The sequence below is a fragment of the Pteropus alecto genome, unplaced genomic scaffold, assembly GCF_000325575.1.
Source record: "Pteropus alecto unplaced genomic scaffold, ASM32557v1 scaffold8, whole genome shotgun sequence".
In the NCBI taxonomy this organism is placed as follows: Eukaryota; Metazoa; Chordata; class Mammalia; order Chiroptera; family Pteropodidae; genus Pteropus; species Pteropus alecto.
Window position 1 is genome coordinate 2,530,465 of NW_006494609.1, and position 19,396 is coordinate 2,549,860.

The window sequence follows — 19,396 nt, forward strand, 5'->3', positions numbered from 1 at the left end:
TTTTCTCAACCCTTCAAAGTTCTGGTTTGCCTAAATATTATTGAAGAGAGGTCATACTAATAAATTGTGAAATGCCAACTAGTTTTGTTTCAAGTTTCTTATAGGATGTTTTTCCTCTCCTTATTGTTAGGCATTTGAATTGCTGTACAATGCGTAATAATTGGAGGTTATTATTAATAACAATTATTGTTAATACCTGATTTGCTTTTTGTCTAAGCCTTCAGTAGATTTGTGTATAGAGATTTCAGGGACTCTTGTGGGCTATCGGAGGTCCTCCAGACCTTTGCTGTTCAAAACAGTAGTCAGTCACTAGATGCATGTGGCTCTTTAAAGTTAAATTAAAATTTTAATTCCTCAATTGTACTAGCAAATGCTCAGTAGCCACATGTGGCTAGTAGCTACTCTGTTGGACAACACAGACATAGAACATTCCCATAGGACAGCACTAAGTTAGGGGTTTCCCTAAGCCATCAGAAGATTGTGCATTCATCCACATATGGACCTGTAATTAAGTTGTAAGGGAGGCACAGTAACCTTACATCATAATTTGGCCACATGGCGGTGTAGCAGTCTCTCTGGGTTTACCCTGTTAAGCCTGTAAGTGGCAACAAAAGGGTAAGAAAGTAGCCACCATCAAACATCTCTGGCCTAGGGCCCCCCCAAATTTGAAGAAATCCATTATAGACCTGCTCTGAATTGAAGGCCTTTTGTGGCTGTATCCTGATTTTCTATTCTACTTCCTTCAATTTATGAATGAGTCCCTTCTACCTCTTCTCTTCCATTTATTCTTTCCCAAAGTAGATTTGAAATAATCTCCTCATCATCTTTGGTACTTATTTTAACATCTTACTCTACCAACAGTTCACATCTATATCTTAGAATTTAGATATTTATCATAATAAATAAACATTTATTTTTGGCCTACTATGAAAAGCAATGTGCTAAACCCTGGATGTCAAAAATACATAAACTTTCAAGGCATTTGTAATCTGATTAGGGTGACAAGGCAAATGTGTAAAAAGATTATAGTACAAGAGAGCATGTGTACTAAATGCCACTTGAGTACCATAGGAGTTCAGAAATGAGAGATCATAGTGGGCTGAGGGTGGATGGGTAGAGTCTAAAAAGGTGGCATTTAACCTGGAATGAAAGAAAGAAATCTAACATATCATCATTGGCAAATTAGTTTCCTCCTCGTGGTAAGAGTCCATGTAGCAGTTACTATTTGATTAACTTACACAAATCCCTTTTTTCTCATACCCATTTTCTGTGCTGACAGCCTAGTTTGCTAGTACTAAAAGGCATAATTCGTTTGAATATTTGTCCACATATGGACCAATAATTAAGTTGTTAGGGAGGCACAGTAACCTTACATGGTAATTTGGCCACCTGGCCGTGTTGCAGCCTCTCTGGGTTTTACTCTGTTAAGCCTGTAAGTGGCAACAAAAAGATAAGAAAGTAGCCACCATCAAACCTAAGGAGAATTTGACCTGCACCTTGACAATGATGTGGATTATTTCCGTTTTCTATGCCGAATGGATTTACTACTGAGAGTTTCAAACACCCTTAATTTTTAAAATATATTAATTTCTTTTAGTCTTCTACATGCTAAATGTTACCTTATGACATGCAGTGATGATTTCTGAATTTTCATTAGGCACAGCTCATTGTTGAAGCACTGAAGCAGTTGGTTCCTATTGCAACTAATTCCTATTTAAATAAACAAACGAGAACTTTAAAAAAAGATTAGCCAGAGCAGTTTTTAAAATTCACAGCAGCACTGACATATATCAGTTCTGACTTGGCAGACTTTGACCCAAGGCTGTGCAGTATTTTATTACCCCCAGGCACATAAGGACACATACTTATAGCACCACTTTTGTAGTAGATATTTTTATAACTCTACAAAATGATTAGACTGATATAGAGCAATTCTCTAAATTCATAGGTATTAAAATATTCTGGCAGCTGTCTCCTTTTTGCCTTTAAGTTGTGCTATCATGATGAGATAAGACTACACACTAGGCCCGATCAGTACGTGAATGAAGTGAGGCATGGTATGCTCTCGTTATTGACAAGGGTCTTTGTCGTTATAAATAGGAGAAATCTAGGAGGAGGGGTTCTCATTATAGTAATTCCAATTCAATTCTGTGATCTTGTTTTTCATAAACCTCTTTACTATGAAACACATACTGTGTAATCAGATGGGAAGGAAGTTATGGCATAAAAATGCCTCTGAGTTCTAGCTGAAACAACTTAGCTTGTGCTCAAAAACATATAATATCTTTATCTGGGAGTTTGAGGTATCGATTAGAGTTTAGAGAGTGTGTAGGAGAATCTGGGTAGAAGAAACCTACTGGTAGATTGCTATTAGGGTACAGTGACATGGGATACATACTCATTTGTTCTCAAAATAGACCTCTAGCAACCCCTGGACTCTAAGTCATAGTCCTCAAGGGGGAACTGAGAGTCTGAAAGGTTCTCATGTTATGATCTCAACAACTCTCTGACCTCTTTTCCCCTAAGTACTTCCTATGTCCTTCCAAGTATCTCAGAGTCTTTTAACTGGAAACAATTTACAGTTGAAAGAGTGGGCTTTTGCTGAGAAATATGAAACTTTAAATGGCAAGTGATTATTGGTGAAACTATTTTGGAAAACAAGCAGTATCTACTAAGGCTGATCATACGTATACCCTGTGACCCAATAATTTTAGTGCTAGATATATGCCCTAGAAACAGAAATGCAGAATTTGTATACCAAAAGACGCATACAAAAATATCCAGAACAGCACTATTTATAATAGACCTAAACTAGAAACAATCCAAAAGTTCAATGATGGTAGAATGAATGAATAAATTATGATATATTCATACAATATAATAATAATATATAACCATGAAAATGAACAACTATTGCTATGTGCAATAACATGTGAATGAGTCTCAGAAACATAACCTGACCTAAATGAAGCAAGACACAAAAGTATATAATATACAGTATCATTTATATAAAGTTCAAAACAAGCAGAGCTAATCTATAATGATATAAATAAAAATAGTGGTTGCATTGGGGGTATGGTGGTGGCTGGGTGGGAGCATGAAGAGGGAGGCTTCTGGAGTGCTGATAAAGGTTATATAGATATATGTTGGTTGTTACACAGATGTGTTCGTTTTGTGAAATTCTTCACGTGCATACTTATGATCTCTACATTTTTCTGCGTGTATGTTATAGTTTAAAAACTTAACTAGATAAAATATTTTTAAAGGCAAATAGTGACTGAGATAGAAATTGAGACTAATTCACTCTGAAGTCAAATCGTCAATCTGTCCTTTCTGGTTTGATATGGGAAGCACATGAAAGAAGGTTATCAAGCATTAGTAGTTTTCCAGCCAGTCTGGAAAGAGGATATTGCAGAGGAAGAGAACGAACCCCCCAGATTTCAAAATATTGCTTAGAGCAAACCTATTTAAAATGGATAAAAATAATAGGAATTGTTTTCTGGGGTATTTTTGTCGTGAGTAGCTGTGAATGTGTATAATTTTTTGTGCCTTAAAAGTTTGCTTTTAACATAAATACCTTTAGTATTAAAAATTTTGTGCCCAGAGTCATTAAATGAGGTATCACTGTAATAAAGAAAGAATGGTAGTGGCTGTGATTCAGTAGATGGCAGTATTCCCTTTGAAGTTTTTTGTTAAAATGTGGGTACTTGGGGGTAACTCTTAGCAACTTTTTTCAGTAGGAGTGATAAAGGGTCACACACTGGGACAAGTGGACCAGAAAGAACATTTTAATGTTTTTGCCTATTTGTTGTTTCATGTATTGCTATATTGAAAACAACAACAACAAAGTTTAGAGTCACAAATTAGAGGACATATTTTTCCACATAAAACCCTAGAATGATAGCTTTCAAGAGGAAGTGTGTTTAATGTGGTATTGCTTTAAGTGGATGTTAGTGGACAGAATATTCAGAAAGGTTTTGGCCATGTCTTTTTTTTTTCTTTTCTATTTTGAATTTAGGAATATTTGTATATCAAGATTGAGATAATGACTAATTACTTTGGACAAAGATGTTATCAAAATTTATTGATGAGGTTAGGATGTGCTTGAGCAAAAATTAAAAAGAAAAATTAAAACGATTGACCAGTCTATTTTTATTGGTTATTTTAATACAAATGAAATAATATTTAAATAGTTTTTCTTTCTTCAAATTGACATTTTCTTAAAATGGTAGTGCTTGATGAAAACACTGGGGTTTAAGAAATCTTGTGGCATATAATGGTTTTAGTTGTAAGGAATTTGACATGGATTAGAGCAATATTTCAGGGAAGTCAAGAATTATCAACCAAAGGACTTTAAAAATGCCTGTCATGCAGAATGGAAGGCCAATGATCAAACTAGTTAGTTGACGTCAAAAGGACTACATTCGAATCCTGACTTTGCTCATTATTAACTATTGATCGTAGGCAAATCACTTAACCTACCCAAGTTTTCTTTTTCTCATATGTTAAATATAGGTGACAAATAACTGCTTTGCCTTCCCCTTCCATGTAGCTTGTTAAGTGCATCAAGTGGATGCATTGTCTTTAAGAGTAGCGTGTTGATGTTAATGGACTCGACAGATGGACTCTAGTTGTTTGTATATTGTTCAATTTACTTTTTGTTTTCTACCTGTAGGCATCGTGTGCCTGAGAAACATTGATAAGCATATCTTCAACAGCCATTATTAATGAGTATACCTACTAATAGGTACTGTGCTAAGTGGTTTAAATGCATAGTTCCCAAAGCCTCACAACTGTACTAAGTTGGACCACTGACCCCATTTTATTCTTCACAAAGGTCTGGGCTAGCCCAAGAGCTGTGAATCTAATTCAGGCTGTCTGACTCCACAGCAGTTGCTTACGGGATATTTTGCCTGCCATGATATGCTTTCTTTTTGACTTTTCCCAGCTGGTTTTATAGAAGCCAGGACCACTAACCTGTTTTTATGTATTGGACAGTTCATATAAGGACATTAGGCCTTATAAGAAAATTGCACGATGTTTTGCTTTGGAGTTATTAACAGAATCCTAATGCATGCAGTTATTAATTTGGGAGTAGGAATAGTCAGTGCTCCTGTGTTTGAACTCTTGAGCCTCTGTTTCATCTTCAGCTTTAAGTACATACAAATCGTTTATTGATTATTCAAACTCAAGGAGGGGAACAGTAACATTAACCTGATCTAAAGAGTGATAATATTTGGTTCGAAGATGTATTGATTTTCTTTGCAGACACCTCTCCCAATTATATTTTATTTTAATATTACAACTGGTTTGTCTTTTTCATTTTTGTAGATTGGTGTGTGTGTGCATGCGTGTGTGTCCACACATGTGCTCACATGAGCTTCAGGGGGTTTCCCATTTATTGTAATTATAATAGTCATTGACATTTTGCATAGAGATGGCATTTTCTGGAAAATACATTTAAAACTGATAATATACTAAGAACTAAATATATTTTTGCTGTTTCTATCAGGTAGAAACAAATAAATATATATGAAAATTTTTTTGATAAATATGTTCTCTTTCAATATTCTCAAATTGTTTTCAGTGAAATATGTTTTTTGAAAGTATATCTTCAGGGTTCCCTTGTAAAAATATAAAAATGACTTATTCATGTTTTGGCCATATTTCTAATTGTCACTTTGTTTTTTAAATAAATTTTAAATTTTAGAATGGTTTTTAGATACTTAGAGGAAAATTGTGAAGGAGAGTTTCCATATAACCCACACGCAGTTTTCCCTGTTATCATCATGGTACATTTATTTCGATGAATGAACTTCACTTTTTTTTTTTTTTTTTTTTTTAACTTTTTTCAGATTTCCTTAGTTTTACCCTAATGTCCTTTTTCTGTTCCAGGTCCCAGCCAGGATACCATAATTAAATTACATTTAATAGTCATTTCTACCTTTAGGCTCTTCTTGGGTATGACAGTTTCTCAAACTTCCTTTGCTTTTTGATGATCTTGACAGTTTTAAGAAGTACTGGTCAGGTACATTGTAGAATGGCCCTCACCTGGGATTCGATGTTTTTCTCATGATTGTGGTTTGCCTTTCACTGCATACACTAGGTTATATGGGGAAGTTGCCCTTAATCGTGGTACATGAGGAAGGCAGATTAGGATTTGAAAATATTAGCCATGGATAACCCACACAAAGATAAACATTAACAGCATTCTTTGTTGGCATTGAAACATTGGCTATAGTCTTTATATTCTTTATATTTTATCATTTTACAGAAGAAGCCAGTCCTAATTCTGGCTGAAAAAAGAAGTCTAGGTTAAATGATCTGCTCATGTCCTTTAACAGTTTCTTTTCTAATTGCATCTATCAGGGCAGTTAGCATGGCTTTTAATGTTACTCCTAAGAGCTTTATTTAATCTGTATTGGCCTCTTAATTAGTAATGGGTAATTTTGGGTGAATCGTTAATTGATTAAAATTGTAGAAATTATATGCAAAGCTCTTTTGTCACTGCAGCCTAGAACAGTATAAGATTAAAACAGGACCTGGTTTAGTTACTATTCTAAGATGAATGTGTGAAAAGTATTATTTTAGTAGTTTTGGTTTGTATTCCAGTCTGATGTTGGTTTTAACTCTGCTAAGAATTATTGTCTTTTAACTCACTGAGGTCCTCAATTCTACTCCATTAAGGGCCACTTTTCTGCCAATCAAAAGCAGCATCCCTGAGATTGATTTTTGTTACAGTGGATAGTAATGGCTGCCTAGTGACAACATTTCAAACTCTTTTATGTAAACAGAAAGCAATCAAATAAGTACTAATCCAAGGATTATGTGGACCCAAATCCCATGGCCAGGAGAAGAATCTCTGCAGTGTATGTCCCTGGCTCTTTGCCTTCTGATGGCAAGCAGCTCTTCTTCCTGGAAAGCTCTCTTGCTGCTTCTGCTGCCTGTTAGATTGCAGTATGCTAAGACCAAAACACTCCTGCAGCTCCTGAATGGAATTCAAAAAGACACTTACATTTCCATAAATAAATTAGGAATTCACTGGTTTCTTCGGGCTAATCAGGGCAGGCTGATAAACCTTGCTAGCTGTTTAATAAATGAATTGTGACTGATTACCTATTAATATGGACGCCTCAGGAATTCACCCAAGGGGAAGCAGAGCAGTGAAATAGAGAGGGGCATGGCCCCTTGGGAAATCAGGGCTTCATGTTTGCAGCTTAAATATCTCTGTGAAGTATCAATAAGGAGGTAATTGAATTTTGAACACAAACATGAGCACCGAATGGATGAAAGGGGGAGGGGGGATCTGATCATCTCTTCTCTGCCCCTTCATTCTCCCCTCCCCTTTTCCTTAGAGACCACTCTAGTAAAGATAGATGCTAAATCCATTAAATAAAGATTAGACTCTGTCGTAGTAGAAAATGGCAGCTTAGCTAGATCCCTGGGCAAATTGGGGCCTTTTGCAATACAGAAAATTAAAATATACATTTTTAACAAGTGTGCTGTCTTCCTAGCAATAATGCCAGGCTAGCTTGTGGGGTTTGCTCCTCCTTCAGATGGGCTTTTGTGTGGGCAGATCACTTTCTCTTGTATTAATGCCAATCTTTTCTGTGTTCCTGGAGCAGAAGGGGCTGGGTTTATTTATTTATTTTTAAAGCATCTGTTGAGGCCTTTCCTCTAGCATCCTGCTTACTTGTAATCAGAGGAGTGGGAAGGAGATTAGTGTCCCATGAATTGACGGTAGATAAATGTTCCCTCCCCTGAACTGGTGGGTCCAGAAGAGCCCAATCACTTGTATTTCAGGGATGATTGGAGACTGTACAGCCGAGCACGAAAAGGGCTTACAGACTGAAATAAACATTGATGTTTTAGATGCAATTTTACATGGCTTTATTTCCTCTAGATAAGGTTATTGATTTGCTTTGTCCTCCTATTTTAAGCCAGATAAAGTCATATTAATGTAGAAAAAGAAGAATTGGCTTCATTCGGTTATAGATCATAAAACTCACCCCTTTTTGAGCAATAACAAACAAAAAAAAAGCATCAAGCCTTAAATACTTTTCTTATCTTTATGTCAATACCCAGTATTGGCTTTTTGGACTAGACCTTGCTTATGTCAATCTGCAGTTCTGATGACTCTTTCCTAAAGCTTCAGGCAGTCAATCAAGTATTAATTGAGCATCTGTTAGTTGTGTGGCATTGTTAGTTGCTGTGTTCAATGGTGAAAAAGTCTATCCGCTGCTACCACAGATATTTAAAAAACAAAGCTAATGATGTCATATTTCTGCATATAAAAGTTGTTTGGTTCCTTGGGTCCTACATGATAAAATTCACATTCCTCAGGCCTTCACAAAAGGACTTTCATAACATTGCCCTAGCCTGTCTCTTCAGTTTTATCTGGAAAACTTCTGCGTTATCCTTCAAGGCCATTTCAAATCCCACATTCTCCAGGTAGCATCTACCTATTCCTTCAGGCAGAGTTAAATTTTATCACTCAGTGTGGATTCTACACTTGTGGCTCTGAGGAAGAAAAAGTGTACAACTTCTTAGTCTCATTAATAAAGGATTTTGTCTATCATTTGCCACATGTTTTTGCAGATGTTCCTGATTCTTTATTTCAACTTCAGAGGTATCTTGATGATCAAATTTTTTGTTGATTTGTCCTTAGGACACTTGCTTTATTTATCATTTAACTTTTTTTGTAGCAATTTTTAATGTTAAGAAGGAAAGAGTCTGTTTGCTGTCCCTATCACTACTGCTACCTTAAGTTATTTATCTCTACAGAGCAGAAGTCAAACTTATTTAACCTGATTGCCACAGTTCACAAATGGCCCTTAATGATTTTGAATGCTATTTCTCAGAGCCAAATAGCACAAAATTTCAGAATTTTCTAGTCCTTCACACTTTGCAGGTTACATTGCTGTTGTACCCAGATGGTTACAGTTTCCCTCCCAGTTCTCTCTAACCTTTGCTTCCGGCCATTTTCCCAGGCCTCAGAGCTCCTTCCAGCCTTGCCGACGACTGGGCCATGGAAGCAAGTGTTTAAAGGCTCTGTATTCCCAGTGGTTGGATCTTAATTTTTGTATTTTTTATAGCTTATTTAATATTAAGGGATTAATGCAAATAAAATGTTCTCTTTTGGTATTAATAATTTTCACTGTAGATTATATATTTTCATTTAATTATAAGAAACATTTCAGATGTAGAAAAATCTCACCCAAGTTATCCCTAAAAATTTTTAATGAGATAAAGAATTTCATTGACTTCATCCCTGTAAGAGAACACTCTCTTGGTAACTGTTTCCTAAAGCTTTCCGATGATCTTATCAACCCTCATTCAGTAAAATATCTCTTTCCTGCCTTTGTAAATTTATAATACAGTATCCTTGGAATTAACCTGCAGTGTGATATTGTGTGTGATGTGCCTTTGAGTCAGCTCCAACTCCTGGTGACCCTGTGAATGAGTAATGTCCACAATATCCTGTCCTCAACAGCCCTGCTCAGCTCCTGTAGACTCACGCCTGGGGCTTCTTTCACGGAGTCAATCCGTGTTACTCCTGAGGCAGTTACTGGTGTAAGCTTCTCTGTGTGTGGGAGTAATGCTCGAGTGTTTGTCTTGTTTAGGAAGATTCTGTAGCTGTGGTTCCTAACCTAAGAGTCCACGAATCTCCTGAAATTATAAACAAAATTGTATGTGTGTGCATACACATGTATATTTTTCTGCAGAGAGTATCCATGGCTTTTATTAGATTTTTTAAAAGGTCTCTATTATGAGTTGAATTGTATCTCCTTAAAAAAGTTACAATAGAGTCCTAACCCCTGGTACCTCGGGATGTGACCTTATTTGGAGATAGGGTCTTTACAGAGATAATAGTCAAGTTAAAAATGATGTCATTAGGGTAGGTCATAATCCAATATAACTGATGTCCTTAGAAAAAGAGGAAATCTAGACACAGAGACATACATAGAAGAAAGACAATGTGAAAAGACACAGGGAGAAGACAGCCATCTAAAAGTCAAGGATTTTTTTTTTTTTGCTATCCTTCCCTTTGGCCCTGAGAAGGAAACACCTTGCCAACACCTTGATCTCAGACTTCCAGCCTCTAGAACTGTGAGACAATAAGTTTCTGATGTTTAAGACATTCAGTTTGTAGTATTTTGTTATGGCAGCCCCAGCCAACCAATATAATCTCTATCAGTTAGGATGCTTTTGTCTGCAAATTATAGAAAACCCAACTAAAGTGGCTTAAAAGGTAAGGATGTTCCATATAACAAGAAGTCCAGAGATACTTCATTTTCAGGGTTGGTTAAGTCAGTGACTCGACATCATCAGAGACCCCTATTCTGTCTTTCTGCTGCGTCCCCTTCAGTGTGTAGGATTCCTTTTTTGGTTGGCTTCCATTCTGTTGCAAGATGGCTGCTACAGCTTTTGACAGGGGTTGGTTAAGTCAGTGACTCGACATTATCATCGGAGACCCCTATTCTGTCTTTCTGCTGCGTCACCTTCAGTGTGTAGGATTCCTTTTTTGGTTGGCTTTCATTCTGTTGCAAGATGGCTGCTACAGCTTTTGACATTATATGCTGACAACAATATCCTGAGATAGAAAAGGCAATTGTTTTCCCCCTGCGTGTCTTCTTATTAGTGAGAAAAAACCCAGAAGCTCTGAAGCAGGTTTCCCCTCACATGCCATTAGACAGTGTTGGTTTCATTCCTATGCCTATACCAAGTCCCTGTCCAGAGAAATGAGACGCCGTCATTGGTTTAGATGGACCAGTAATGATTCGCCCTCTGAGTCTGGGAAGGGGCCCGGCCTCCACCACATGCAGGATCACTGTCACTGGACAAAGACAGGGCTCTGTTAACGTTTTCCCCCGCCCTTACCTGGCATTATGGTTACTTGTTATGGCATCTGCTTTGTTCACACACACAGGTGCCTGGAGGTGCAGGTGAGGATGGGCAAGGCCAGACAACTTCTGGGTTTAGGCAGTCTCTTCTTTAAGGCCTTATGATAGCTTTATAAAAGTTCAGTTTGGCAGCTGGTGTTACTGCTGCTTTTGCTTCTTCTGTTTTGTTTCTGCCTCTGTGTATTTGTCAATGTACAAATCTACATGGAAAGGAAATTCTGGCATTAACTTAAGCTGCTATATGATGTAGCTGTGCAAAAGATTATTTATAGACCCAAATACTCTTCTCTCTACGGGTTTATAATCTGAAAGGAATTAGTTTATAGACTGAAAGGAATTAAGTCCCCTGAGGTGGCTGCTGTCCTTAGTTAGCCCAGATAAAAACCTTTGATTATTCCCTGTCAACTTTATGTGGTCCCACGTGCATATGGAGGTTTTAGGATCACTAGGTGAAAATTACTTTTTATATTCATTATTCGTACTAAAGAGAGTTTGTTTACCTTTTGTACTTCTTTCTCATTTTTCTAAATCTTGTATACTTTAGACCATACTAGTTTTCACAAAACCCTTCTAGTTAATGTCTACTAAACATTAACTTACTCTTTACTTTTCCAGTCACTAATGGAAAATTGGATTATAACCAGTGTAATACTCTGTGGACATTCTAACAGACACCTTTCTCAATGTGATTTAGGGCAGTTTATAATCACTACTTGTGGTCTTGAAGCTAGTTTTCAATTCATGAGACTCATATATCCTGGCTAGTTTTAATTAATTTTGCAAGGAAGATGCCAGGAGAAGCAGAATTAAATGCTTTTTTATAATCAGGTTCTTTCATCTATTGGGTTCTTGTCAGCCACTAATCTTGTAATTTTATCGCAGCAAAATCCGAAAGTTTCTTTGATATAGTTTGTTCTTTATTCTTGTTCTTCAGCGTTTAGTACTCGTGGTTTGGATAACCTTCTATTTATGGTGGTCTTAATCAGAATCGACATTTTGGGGGAATGTCTCTAGATTTATAATAGTAATTGCCAGAATTCATTTTTAACAATAGGATTTAGGGACGGGCTTTACTTAGTAGCACATGTTCCATTTAGTTGGTCTTTTTGTTTGATTGTATCTACCAGAGTACAGTCAGGAGTAATACGAACAGGGAAATTTTTAAATAAAGAATTGTTAACTAGATGAAAGGTGGATAACTTCTAAAAAGGTAAAAGAAGACTCCAAAGTGTGCCGAGGTAGCAATTACAGAAAGCCACTACCCCCAGGGCTGAAGGAAAGTACATCATAGAGGAACCTAGAAACTTAGAAGCAGTCCCACAAGGCTGAGTGAGATTCAGACCTCTGAAGAGAGGACAGGACTGTCACAGGAACATACTACCCAGTGCCAGAGGGTACTCTGCCGGTGAATTGCAGGAGCAGCCACATGTCTGGAGGGAAGAATCTTAGCCAGAGGGAGTCCCTCCACTGAACTCTCAGGGCCACCACCTTTGCCAAGGTGAACATTCTGGGACCCCTGCATGCCAACATGCATGTCGCTGTGCAGAAAAACCACACACTGTAAGAAGGACATTCTTTCTTCCTGCTTCAGCCTTGCAGTCTCCCACCAGTGCTCTCTCTACTGGCAAGCTTAACACTGAGCAGGCTGACAGAGGAGAAATGTAGCCTCCTACGAGGTCCAGTTCTACTGTCACAAAGCAGGGCAGAGAAGGGTGAGTTTAGGAGCTGAGAGGCAATAAACGAATAACTGACAAAGTGAGTAAAAGCTTTGTGTGATGTTAAATCTCACAAATTAAACAATTTTGTTTTGCATCATGAATATTTTTTGTTTTGTTTTGCTTTTTAATAAACATTTATTGTTCTCAGAACTGTTACTATTCTCTTCTTTATTTAAAAATGTTCACCTGTAACATTTACAATTGGCTGGGTAGCATTCACTACCTAGACAATGCCATCTGAGCCAGTGATTTAATTTAGCTGTAAATGTCCCTCAAAATTGGCTACTTTTCACAAAGGGGTTTGATAAATATTAATCAATAGGTTTTAACAAATTTTCAAAATTAAAAAGAAATCTGATAGTAATTGCAAGACAAAGCATGAATGTAAATAGAAGATGGCTCTTCTAACCTCTTAACCACATTAAGTTCTCCTAATTTGCTTTACAACTAGTCCTCTCTTCTAATCCTTTTGTTTTTCTTGAACTGTTATTATTCTCTTCCAATTTTTTAGCCACATTGAGTCCTCCTCTTCCTGACTTCCTTTAGCACCCAATCGTTATTTATGCTTGTCTTCTCAACTAAATTAAAAATTATAAGGCCCTTGTTGTCAGGGACCATATTACTTTTGTGTTTTATAAAACGGTATTGTGCAAATGCCTGTTGTGTCTTTGTATATTTACAGAATAAAAAATGGAAACAGCCTCCAGGGCACTCAGAGAACAGATGGGTATTTACCCATTATTTTTTCCATTGCTACTTTTTCAGAAGCTGCCCACTGTGTCTTGATATCTGAAACTGTATAAATAACATTAGGAATGTAAAGACAAAACCTAGGTGGGAGTGGGGAGGATGACAAGACAGAGTTATGGAGAAAGCTAGAAGCATCTATAGTGAAAAACAAATATGGGGAGAGAGTGCTTCCAGGTTAATGATCGTTTTAATGCACATGTATGCTTTCCCAAACACTATTAAAAACAAGTTTTTAAAAAAGATATGCGCCTTCATTTCAAGGAGAGAACAGGAAAGAGGACAACAGCAAAATTTTGGACACTAGAAAGCATATAAACTTAACAAACCTAAGAAAATTAGTCTTAAAGTGAGGAAAGCCAAGAACCAAGCCAGTTCACACCTCAACAATACTCCAGAGGCTGAAGATTGGTACCAGGTAGAACATGGAGATGGTTTAATCAAGAAAGATTAATTAAAGTCTGTTTCAGAAGGAGCCAGATGCCTAGATCACCTGCTTTATTATACCTCACAAAAGAATAGAACTTTCTTCTCTAGAGAGGGTACAACAAAGTGATTCCTCAATGGGTGGGTACAGGACCAACCTATGACGGAGGTGCAGTACTGAAAATATAGTGAAATTATGCAGACCATGCTGAGACTACATCTCCCTGCACAGCCAGGCCTTCACCCTCCAGTCAGGAGTGTGGAAGAGACTTCTCTGCGGGGATCCGACCAGCCCAAGAAGAATGAAGGCACTGCAGAATAAAGGAAGTTCTACAACTAACCAGCCTGGTCATACTACAGTGAAGCTCACAATTGACAAGCCCAACTCCTACACTCAGACTTTTCAAGCAATTTTTAGTTCCCTATTTGTATATGTAAAAAGAAAACCGAACGATTATCAGTGCTTAAGAAAGGTCCCTAACATGAAAAATAAAGACTGAAGGCAACAAATGGAAAGAAATCATCTCAGAAAACAGACTATGCAAAACTCTCATTCATATTCTCAGAGAGATAAGATATTGCAGATGTAGTAAGAACAGGATGCTATATAAAAGCGGAATACACACAGAACAGGAAAAGGCTCATGGAAATTAACAATATGATAGAATCAAAAACTCAGTGAAAGCTTTCAGAGTTGAAGTTAAAGAAATCTCCCAAAACGTAGAGCAAAAAAATATGAACAAAAGAGAAAAGAGAACCAATCTATGAAAGCCAAAACTCTGAATAATAGGAGTTCCAGAAAAAGCAAAAAAGGAAAAGAAATCATTAACAAAATACTTCAAGAAAACTTTCCAAAATTGAAGGACATAAATTTCCAGTCTGAAAGGTCTTACCAGGTGCCAGCAAAATAGATAAAAATGGCACATCATTATGAAATTTCAGAACTCTGGGGGAAAAAAGAAGATTCTGGAAGCTTCCAGAGAAAACAGACAAAAAAGAAGTTTTATACAAAGGATGGGAATCACAGTGTCTTTAACATTGGAGACTATTAGAACAAAGCCTTCAAAATTCTGAATTTTTTTCAACCTAGAATGCCAAATCAAGTGAAAAGATGAAATAAAGACATTTTTAGACATGAAGGTCTCAAAAAATTGACCTTCTTTAAACTAAGGAACTATGGGAAGTCATGCACCGCTCAAATGAGGAAATAAGCCAAGAAAGAAAGTGGTGTAGGATACGGAAAACTAAATAATTTTTAATAGGAAAATAGATGGAAACCAAAACAGGAAATGTATATGACTAGGCCAAAAATAAAAGATATCTGCCTTCCTATGTTTATGAAAAGGAAGCTAATTACTTTGAATTAAAATGCGATTGCTTACATATTGTCAGTTTTTGTGTTATTAAATCTACATGCCCAAACTTAAGTAATTCACATTTTCTGGTTGGGAAGCAGCTATATTTCCACCCCATGATGAGAAATAGAACCTAAAACTCAAACCCTTAGCAGTATCTTGGTGACATGATTTGATTAAGGAATTTCACTCCTTCCCATCTCATCTTTCTTCCCTTGATGTAAGTGGTACTTTTCTGAGTACTTAGTTGGAAAGCAATTCAGTAGGGGGGAAAATTAGATGCTATGTTAATTTTCATTATTGGGGACTTCTAAATACTGACTTCTGGTAACTGGTAGGTTTTGGTGCATGGAATTTTACTTTTTAACATGACATTGAACTGTACATTTAACACTGGGGAGAGTAGTATTGATGGATCCTTTTTCTGCCAGTCCCGAGTGGCCTGTCAGGAGAGCAGGTGTTGGTGGGATGGCTCATGCATTCAAGAGTCATAGTGCAAATCTGATCAAGGCGTGTATTCCCCAAACCACTCAGGCTAGTGTCTCTCATGGGGAAGAAGCCAACATTGGCCTCCTATGCTTTTTTTTTTTTTTTCTTAAGAAAAAAAAAGAAAGGAAGGAAAACTAATTATCAACCTACAGCAAATGTCACTCAACTTAAATCCCTGAAGGATAAAGGCATAGGTGACAAATGTTTCTGGAGAGAGGGTTGAGCTGTCACTTGTCTTTTTAATGGATCGTCTGTGTTTGACTATAGAATCACATGCTGTTTCTCCTTATCGTGTGTTTCATCTGAAATACAGAATATCTACAAGCACAAAAAAATTTTGCAGTTTCTATAAACCCCTTGTGTCTGAACAGAATCCTAGTGTCAAGGAAGATGATAATGGGTTTTATTGCTCTTAAAGTATTCAGGGACAGCTGTCTGTTATTGACTTAGTTGTCCCTAATATTTCATATTTTTCCTTACTTTTGATTGGACTCGTTACATCCCATTTGATCTACATTGACTAACCATGGGCTAATCTCTTGTTCTGGGGGACAGTTGGGAACAGTGGGAAGAAGTTAGAGATTTGTTTTGTTTTTGTTTTATTTTTGCTACAGTATGAAGGAAGAACTTTCTAAATGTCCAGAAATTTAAAGGACTCTTGAAAAATACCAGGTTTCTCATCTTTCACTAGCTCTGGAATGTTACCAGATGCTATTTGGAATTAGATGAGAGATTAGATTAAGTATTCTCAAATATTCTTTTCAACTATAAGAATTAAGGATTCTTTTTTTTTTTTTTTTTTTTTTGCTTTGAACAGAAAATCTACAAAATAAACAGCTAGTCACCATGTTGAATTACTCCATTTTTTTCTGTTTATTCCTAACCTTATAGTTCTCTCTATTATAATAGCTAAAATTAAAGACAGACAATAGCAAGTGTTGGGGAGTATATGGAACAGTTGGAACTTATACATTCCTGATGGGAATGTAAAATGGTACAGCCACTTTGGAAAAGTCTGGCAATTTATTATAATGTTAGGTAGATTTACCATAGAGCCTAGCAATTCCACTCCTAATTTATTTTTCACTCAAGACAAATGAAAAGTCATGTCTGCACATAGACTGTACAAAGTTCATGACAGTTTTATTCATAATAACCATCAGGTGGAAAAATCCCAAAGGTCTATCAACCAGTGAATGAATAAACAATTTTTGGTATATCCATACAATAAAATACCACTCAGCATTAAAAAGAAACAAACTGCTGATACATGTGGTAATATGGATGGATATAAAAAATTATATACTGAAGACTGCATACTATGATTTTATTCATATGAAAGTCTGAAAAAGGAAAATTCATTGTGTAGTGATAGATCAGTGGTTGCCTAGGACTACGGTGATAATTGGTATTGATTACAAAAGGGCACAAGAGAACAACTTGGCAGTTGATGGAAATATTCTATATCTTGATTGTGATGGCAGTTATACAGTTTTAAACATTTGTGAAAACTCATCAAACTGTGATTAAAAACGGGTCCAATTTATTGTATGTAAGTTATATATCAAGAAAGTTGCTTTCAAAGAATGAATTGAGGTTTAGTTTAGATTTTAGCGGGGAGGATTTGGAGTTTTGTGGGGAGGTACCACACATTTACTAAAGGGACACATTTCATAGAAACAGTACTGAATACACATATCTTTCTGTTATCTTTAATGTGTTTCTGAAAAATTCTGCCATTAAATGAAAAATATTTTTATTAATTTTAGTAAGAAAAACTATATGCATTCCTTCCCAACCTAAGATACCCCCAAAAATTTCCTAGGTAGAAAAGTATATCAACCAAACAATGAGAACAAATTTAAGTAATAAATAAGAATTCAGAAGTAAATAAATACAGATTGTATAACAAATATAATGTCATGAAGCTTTATTGTGTTTACCAAAGGAAGAAGAGAAGATTTGAGAGTGGGTGGTAGTTGTGGAGATGGAATGTGAGAGTCATTCTTTGAAAGGTGCATTCTTCCTGCTGTGGTATTTTTCTCCATTAATTTTTCAGTCCTTTGGGGGCTCAAATTATCTTACATTCAAATTGCACTTAAAAATAAAGTCATGGTATAAACAAGAGAACACTTTAAATCACCTGGACATAGTGCAAGCTCAAAGTGATTAAAGAATTATAGATGAGGTTGCCCCTTCATCTCTCTTGCTTGGCATAACTACACAAAGCAAATGTTTGGGGTTTCTTTAAACACAGCACACAATACCAGTTTGGTCCATGTAATGTTCTCTAACTGAGGAATGATAGTGTTAAATAGAATGTGCCAGTGTTTAAATAGCACTTTTTATGAAACCATTTTATAAAAACAAAAATCTATTGTATTTTATACACCAGAAACAATTACAATATAACATGTTTTAAAAAGATAATTTTCCCAGTTGTAACAGGAATTTAAGATTCTTAAGGGTTTTATCTACCAAAATTTTGTAAAGTAGCGAACAGTCATTATGTGAGTAAAGACTACATTTACAATAGGCATGAAAATTGGAAAGTGAATTTAGGCCAATATTCTCATATATCTTTCTTTTTAATTCTTAAAACAAACTTAAATCTCTTGGGAAATTTATGCCTAGAATGTCTGGACTACTGAATGCTGTTTCCTCTCCCTGGAAAACTACGTTCATTTCCCTAACCCTTTTTCTGTGCTCCTGTGCATTCCTCTGTTACAGTCAGTATGGAATAAGTGATGTTTATATCTCTAGTCTTTGAACTCCTTGAGGTCAGGGACTATGGGGAAATAACTGTAGCAAAGTAGTTAAGAGGACAGGCTCTTGAATTAAGGCCGCCTAAGTTCTAATCCTGCCTCTACCACTTATTAGCTGTATAAACTTGAGCAAGTTATATAACCTCTGTGCACCTCATTTGTCAATGGGAATGATAAATGGTACCAGTTTTATAGGGTTGTGAGGATTTTATCTTATTTTTTATTTTATTTTATTTATTTTATTTTTTATTTTATTTTATCTATTTTTTTTACAGCACCTGGTATTCCTAGGTGGTCTCCCATCCAAATACTAACCAGGCCCGACCCTGCTTAGCTTCCAAGATGAGATTGGGCATGTTCTGAGTGGCATGGCCATAGATTGAGGATTTTAAATAATAACACGTGTTAAGTGCCTTGAATAGTACCCAACATACTACTAAGAAATGTTAGTGATTGTGGTTTTAGCCTTTCAGCAGCACAAACTCTCCACTCTAAGTTTTGAACAAGGTGTAATAAACATGTTAACATTACATGATGCCAGTCAGGTGGAATCTAAGACTAAGCAGGTTTTTATTTGATGTGTAGAGCAAGGTACAATTTGTTCTGAGTAAGAAGTAAGAAGCATAATGTCAAGTTAGCACCAGGAAAGATGGCACTTGTTAGAACAACTGAGAACTTTGCCTCGCAAATCTATTAAGAATGTAAGAATGCATTCACATCAGAAAATGATTCTCCTCAGCCACACAGGACTAAAAGGCCAGCAAATAACTAGTTTGACGATTATGGAGGCTCTTATGGAGTCTGAGGAATTATATCATAGGAATAACTGTGTTAACTTGTGTAGTGATTTTCTGAATCTTTTAATCTTTTCAAATTGTGAAGGCCAAAAGGTGAACATTACCAACCCTATATGAAGTTATATTTAATGAATATATATTGAATGAACCAATTAAAAAAAAAGAAACTCAGTTTTATTCTTGGTATCTTCAGAG

General features: G+C 36.3%; 1 protein-coding gene and 1 pseudogene across 4 annotated transcripts in view; one reads left to right on the plus strand and one right to left on the minus strand.

The window, feature by feature from the left end:
• Window positions 1–19,396, plus strand: part of LIN52 (lin-52 DREAM MuvB core complex component) — a 74,695-nt gene that overhangs the window by 36,451 nt on the left and 18,848 nt on the right. The gene's annotated exons all lie outside the window — the stretch shown is intronic.
• Window positions 18,671–18,784, minus strand: LOC112473883 (annotated as a pseudogene).